Source organism: Setaria viridis, chromosome 6 (genome assembly GCF_005286985.2).
Source record: "Setaria viridis chromosome 6, Setaria_viridis_v4.0, whole genome shotgun sequence".
NCBI lineage: Eukaryota > Viridiplantae > Streptophyta > Magnoliopsida > Poales > Poaceae > Setaria > Setaria viridis.
Window position 1 is genome coordinate 11,182,535 of NC_048268.2, and position 6,858 is coordinate 11,189,392.

At 46.3% G+C, this 6,858-nt stretch overlaps 2 pseudogenes; both read left to right on the forward strand.

Annotated features, from left to right (window-relative positions):
• Positions 1–461: 461 nt before the first annotated feature.
• On the forward strand, positions 462–6,244 carry LOC140223181 (uncharacterized; annotated as a pseudogene).
• LOC140223082 (uncharacterized) lies at positions 1,296–5,590 on the forward strand (annotated as a pseudogene).
• Positions 6,245–6,858: the final 614 nt, after the last annotated feature.

The following is a 6,858-nucleotide window of genomic DNA, read 5'->3' on the forward strand; positions in this document are numbered from 1 at the left end:
TCACTTTGCAGGATAGCAAGGTGAGGCATCTTACACTTCTTTTTCCGTTTGATGTTCGTATATCACGTAACCTAGTTAGGCATCTCCTGTTCGAAAGAGATATGGTTGCAAATATGCAAATATTTGCATATCTATAACCGTATCTGTTTCAAATTGTCCACGTTTTTTGGACAGCTTGAGGATGTGTCAGTGCGGTTAGTTTCCATGCTCTACTTCGATCCGTGACAGAGTTTTGGCAGCACCTTCCTGTTGTTCTCCGGATACACAATCTCCGATCCTGGACGTCTATTTGGAGAACAGCGGGGAGGTGCTGCCGAAATTCTATCATGGATCGGAGTAGGGCATGGAAACTAACTGCACCGACACATCCTCGGGTGGGATTAGGACCTATCTTCACCTATTAGACAGTGTAGGAACACGTAGGACCTATCTTCACCTATTACTCGCTGTTATGTTAGAGGATGGATGACCGTGAGTGGATGTACACGGGCTGCTCTAGTCAGGATTCATTGACCGATGAATGGATTGAAAAGACCGATGCATTCTTGGATCGGGCGTTTGCTAGGGTCAAAGGGGCTAGTGTCACTTGGTGTCCGTGCAGTAGATGAGCAAACATGCGTCGAAGAACCAAGCTAGAAATAGGCAAACATCTTGTGAAGAACGGATTTACGCCAGACTACACCAGGTGGATCTACCATGGTGAAGCCGATCGTGGGAGAGATGAAGTGTTGAGACAACGCATCGAGGAATATGATGATGATCCCGGGGTGGGACACATGTTAAATGACTATCATGAAGCACAGTTCGATGAGGCACGTAGGGAGAAGGAGCCAGAGACTACTGCAAAGGCGTATTACAACATGTTGTCTGCGGCACAGCAACCCCTGCATCGTCATACCAAGGTTTCTCAACTTGATGCCATTGCATGCCTAATGGCCGTGAAGTCCCAGTTTAGCTTGAGTCGAGACGCCTTCGACGTTATGCTGACTGTTTTTGGTAGCCTACTCCCGGATGATCACATCTTGCCAAAGAGCATGTATGAGGCACAAAAACTCCTTCGTGCGCTTAAAATGCCATACGAGCAGATACATGCTTGTCCGAAGGGATGCATCTTATTTCGGAAAGAGTATGCGGAGGCTAAGTACTGTGTGAAGTGCGAGTCGTCTAGGTTTCTGGAGGTAGACTCTGGTGATGGTAAGAAGAGCCAGCTCGCAATCCCCGTGAAGATCCTACGATATGTTCCTTTCATATCGAGGATCCAACGGCTTTACATGATAGAGGAATCCGCGAAACAGATGACATGGCACAAAAACGGACGTCGATACAATCCTGAGAGGCTGGTACACCCATCCGATGGTGAAGCCTGGACAACATTTGATGTCATTTATCGTGAGAAATCTCTAGAGGCTCGTAATGTACGTGTTGCGCTAGCAACAGATGGGTTCAATCCATATGGAATGGTGGCTGCACCATATAACTGTTGGCCCATATTTGTTATCCCCCTGAATCTCCCCCCTGGCGTCCTTTTTCAACGATAGAATATATTTTTATCGTTGATAATTCCAGAGCACCCGGGGAATAATATGAGTGTGTACATGGAGCCTCTGATTGATGATTTGGTCCGTGCTTAGGAGGAAGGGGTATGGAATTATGACCGAGCTACAAAGACGAACTTTAAGATGCATGTTTGGTACCATTACTCGCTGCATGACTTGCCGGCATATGGGATTTTTTACGGATGGTGTGTTCACGGGAGGTTCCCATGCCCAGTTTGCAAGGCTTCTCTAAAGTTCATTTGGTTGACGAAGGGTGGCAAATATTCTTCGTTCGACAAACATCGACAATTCCTCCCTCCTGACCATCCTTTCAGACAAGACATTAAGAACTTTACGAGAGGTGTCGTAGTTGAAGACCTCGCACCGGAGATGATGATAGGAGCCGCGATTCATGCTCAGTTAGACGCTCTCGAGCTTAATAACAATGAAGGTGGTTTTGTGGGATATGGTGAGCAACATGCTTGGACTCAAAAGTCGTGCTTGTGGAATCTCCCCTATTTTCATGACCTTTTTCTTCCGCATAACATAGATGTAATGCACACTGAAAAGAATATCGCTGAGGCAATTTTTGGGACAATTATGGACATTCCTGACAAGACAAAGGATAATGTTAAGGCTAGAGTAGATCAAGCGATATGCAACAGACCAAAGTTAGACGTGGCGCCTCCCAGATCCGGCAAGTCGTGGAGGAAGCCTAAGGCTGATTTCGTCCTGATGAGAGCCTAGAGGAGGGAGGTACTAGAATGGTTCCAAACATTAATGTTCCCTGATGGGTATGCAGCGAATTTGAAGAGGGGAGTGAACTTAACTACTATGCGAATCAACGGCCTAAAGAGTCATGATTACCACATATGGCTTGAGCGCCTACTTCCAGTGATGGTCCGAGGATATGTACCTGAGCATGTCTGGCAGGTGCTAGTGGAGTTGAGCAATTTCTTCCGCCAGCTTTGTGCCAAAGAGTTATCTCATACCGTGATTGCAGAAATGGAAAGAATGGCGCCTTTGTTGCTCTGTAAGTTGGAGAAAATCTTTCCACCTGGATTTTTCAATACGATGCAGCATATGATTCTTCACCTCCCATATGAAGCAAGAATGGGGGGGCCTATGCAGGGCCGTTGATGTTATTCAATTGAGAGATGTCAAAAGGTTCTGCGAACTAAATGTAAAAATAAATGCAAAATTGAAGCATCCATTGCAGAGGCATATATTTTGGAGGAGGTCTCAAACTTTACAACAAAATATTATGCTAACAACCTTCCTAGCGTGCACAATCCACCCGAGCGTTACAATGCTGGCGAAAATGAATCGAGCCTTAGCATTTTTCGAGGGCAACTCGGAAGTGCAAGTGGTGCGACCCCGAAGACCTTCAAACATGAAGAGTGGCGCATTATGATGTTGTACGTGTTGAGCAATCTATCATAAGTGGAGTCGTATATGCTGTAAGTTCTCAACAAGATTATTCTCAAGTACTCACTACTCTGGGTGCAACTGTTCAAGATTTTCTCGTTGGTTTAGGGAATTTCATCGTCAATTTTGGCGTAAATCAAGGCAACCTACCCCGCAAGAAACTGATACCCTTCTCAAGGAGGGTGCAGGAAATGGAAGACCCGATTTTATTTCGTGGTTCAAACAGAAGGTGCAATCCATTTTAGCTCGTACTTAGTATGATATTACAATTTTCTCGTACATACGAAAAATATAACGAATGACCCTACTTGAACTTGCAGGGCCAAACTGATGCGTCTATGAGTGTCGAGTTGAGACAGGTTGCTGATGGTTGTGACTATAGGGTCAGGTCATTTACCGGTTATGACGTCAATGGATATCTCTTTCACACAATAAGACACGAGCATAGTCGGCCCAATCGGAGAACCACAAATACTGGAGTTTTCACGCCGGGCTTGGATGGTGTTGAGTACTACGGAGTAATTGAAGAAATATACGAACTCAAGTTTCATGGTTGCAAACCTCTTAAGCCAGTCATATTCAAATGTCATTGGTTCGATCCATCGGTTGTGAGACAGACCCCTAATCTTGGGCTTGTCGAAATCCGACAATCATCCGTCTTACCAGGAGACGATGTGTATATTGTGGCTCAACAGGCCATGCAAGTTTATTACCTGTCATACCCGTGTCAAACTGATAACCGTCTAAAGGGTTGGGATGTTGTGTACAAGGTATCGCCACATGGTAAATTACCTGTACCAAATAATGAAGATTACAACATAGACCTCAACACGTATGACGGAGAGTTCTTCCAAGAAGATGGCCTCGAAGGGAGTTTTGTGATAGAGTTAACCGAAGGGATTGGAATGGAAGTAGACAATGAAAGGGGCCATGATGTGGATGCTGGAAACGAGGTGTCGAATGCAAAGGACTTAGGTTTGCTTCAGCGATTACAGTTAGGTTATGATAGTGATGATGACTCTCAAACTTCGGAGCACGAGCATGATTACATCAAAACACGTGATAGTGATGATGAGACTTATGATCTAGTTAATCCTGATCATGATGATTACTTCTAATACATGTACGATTTTTTATTTGTCATACCATGTTATTATTTCAAGAATGTTTAGTTTATTTTGCATATGTTTTTAAATATGTTTTGTTTATATTATACTGATTGATTTACCCCTTTTAATTGCAGGTGATTGAGCAATGGTGGGCGGTATGAGGAAGGTCGCAGCTTTGTATCAAAAAGTTGTAGGTAAAGCTTCAGGGTCCTCTTCAGGGTTTTCTTCAGGTAGAGGTCGAGGGAAGGGTGGACGTAGGGGTCAAGGCAGGGGTGGGGATGGGGTCGAGGAAGAGGTCCAGGCTCAAGGCAGGGGTCGAGGGAAGGGTAAAGAGCCGAGGCACCCGTCGCCTGAAATAGAGTCAGCGTCTGAGGAGGAGATACCTTCCACGCACGGCTCTGGTGACGAGGAGGAGGCGGAGCAGGAGCAGGAGCAGGAGCAGGAGGAGGAGCAGGAGTAGGAGGATGAGCAGGAGCAGGAGGGGGAGGAGGAGGAGGCAGGGGGTTCGCAGACCCAGATCTGGTTGCGAGGTCCGTCGTCCCTCCCGGCTTGACCGATACCTTTCCACAGAAGCCCGCTGATTCAACCCAGTGGGAAGCGGTATGTGACTTTAGATGTTCTCAATAATTTTTCGTTTTATGTGTTGAAAATTACAATGGAAACTAATAATTCATCACTTGTGCAGGAGTTGGATTAAGCTTAGTGGGGGTGATCACAACCGCAAGGTCAACGGCATCCTTGGCCTGTTGTGCAGGATACACTTCCCGGGCTTGGTCGAGCGCGGTGGACGGGTGGAGCCGGCCTACACTTGGGACCACTACGTCGCTGCCGATGACTTTGCTGACCGTGAAGGACGGTCATTCCCAAACAAGGCGTCGCAGGTGAAGGGCGAGCTGTGGGTAAGTATTGCTCAATACATCACCTGTACTGTACAATCTTGAAATAACAACTATATATACCTCTATATATATGCAGGATTTCTACAAATGCCAGGAGGGTTTCGAGGCCCGGGCGAACGCTGTCTGTGATGAGGTCACCAAGAAGCTGGTGAAGGATATGCACTACAAGTCGCGCATCCAGGCCATCATCGAATTCTACGCTCAACATAGAAATATGAAGGTCGAAAAAGAGGAGGCCAGGACAATGAACCTCATGAAGGACCAATTCATGGCGGTAAATAAAGAACGCTGATACTTACTTTATCTGATAATAATCACACTTAATTTCTTTTTTCACATGTCACACTTGATGATGTAGGTGCCTGCGTGGTGGTGCCGGGCGCACATGCAGTGCTGGGAAAGGATAGTCGACGTGTGGGTTGAGCCCGGGTGGTTGGAGAACCACCTTGGTTGCCGTCAGCGGCATTTGATGATGCGAGGTGCATCACACCATCAGGGCAGCTTGAGCCTTGATGAGTATAAGGAAAAATGGGTACGTGAATTTATTTTTTTTGTCTAACGCTCAATTCAGCTAAATTTGTAATAATTTTGTATTTTTGCTGCAGTCGTCCTCACATGATGGCCAGCCTTGCTCCCAGTTCAAGGGATGGATTCTATCCAAAAAGGGTAAGTCAACGGCCAACATCGACGTGAACCTGGACGACCCGCCCGAGGCGTACTCCGATCCTAGCATCCACAGCCGCATCACCTCCTACACGGCGATGGCAAGGGAGATTCACGGGCCAGGTTACGATCCGAGCACCCAGGATCTAGATGGAGAAGTGGCGATGAGGGTGGGAGGAGGGAAGAAGCATGGTCGCTATTGGATTGGCGATAGTGTAATCAACACGGCCTCTACTCCCACTCTCTCCCAGATCCGAGCAAGGAGCACGGATTCGAGCCCAGCGATATGCCCACGGCCGACCACTACACAGTTTCAGATGGAGGCTCTTCAGATTCTTTCTATTTCATTCATCCTTCATTGGTTGTTACGTACTTTACCTTTGCATTGTAATATTGTGATGAAAAATTGTAGGCCCAAGTGGAGAGGCAACAACAGGATATGGAGGCGAGGGTTGAGCGGATGGTTCGGCAGAGGATGGAGGTCGAGCGGCAGAGGATGGAGGCGGAGCGGCAGAGGATGGATGAAGAACATCGGTTGAGGATGGAACAAATGCTTCAATACATGCAAAATTTTGCTACTGCTACGAGTATGGGTACACCACTGCCATAGCCACCGGTGATATTCCCTCCACCTCAGCCACCCGCACATACTCCTGTGAGTCACTTGAACTTTAGTTTCAATACTTGACTTAGTTAGCTTAAACTTGACTTAGTTACCTCACTGATGACTTATTTAGCTCAAATGATATCAATCTTGTTCTCACACATCTTCTTTTATGTGTAGAATCAATCAGTGGCTTTGAATTCCCAAGCTCAAGACCCAGATTTGATGCGACCGTTTGCAGGGACGCCACCTCACTGACTTATGCATTGTTTGTGAACTTCTCGTTTAATCTCGAACATATACTTGTGGAATTGTGGTTTGTTGAAACTAGAACATGTACTTGGTGATTTGTGTGCATGTGACCTAAAATATATGCCTGTGATGCTTATTATATGCCTGTGATGTAATATACATGCCTATGATTTTTGTTTGAGAGGGGTCATTTATACGTAAGAAATAAATAAAAGAGGGTCGGTTTTGCCACTTTGCCGAGTGTTGCACTCGGCAAAGGCCCGCTTTGCCGAGTGTTTTGGCTTGAACACTCGGCAAAACGGCAACAAAATCTTGCCTGGACGCGCCAGTTTGCCGAGTGCCTCTGCCCTAGCACTCAGCAAACACGT